The sequence below is a fragment of the Haliaeetus leucocephalus genome, unplaced genomic scaffold (genome assembly GCF_000737465.1).
Source record: "Haliaeetus leucocephalus isolate CR32 unplaced genomic scaffold, Haliaeetus_leucocephalus-4.0 Scaffold345, whole genome shotgun sequence".
NCBI classification, from domain to species: Eukaryota; Metazoa; Chordata; class Aves; order Accipitriformes; family Accipitridae; genus Haliaeetus; species Haliaeetus leucocephalus.
This window is the reverse complement of record NW_010972781.1, coordinates 22,926-23,177: the sequence shown is the minus strand read 5'-3', so window position 1 is coordinate 23,177 and position 252 is coordinate 22,926.

The following is a 252-nucleotide window of genomic DNA, read 5'->3' as shown; positions in this document are numbered from 1 at the left end:
TCCCTTTGAAAAGTTGCTTTTGAGTCAATATCTGCTCTTTTTCTCTCCCAAGCATGAAACCTCTCTTCAGCTGAAGACTGTTTTCAAAATACTGAATGCAGTAGAAATTTAGTGCACACACCAGAACCTGTATAGAAACTTATTAAAAAAACCCCAAACAATACAATAGTACTACAGTGGCTAGAAATCTTTTAAGTATTCTGATGAAAAGACTCAACTTATTTCTAGGAAATTAAGCGTTTGGGGCCAAAG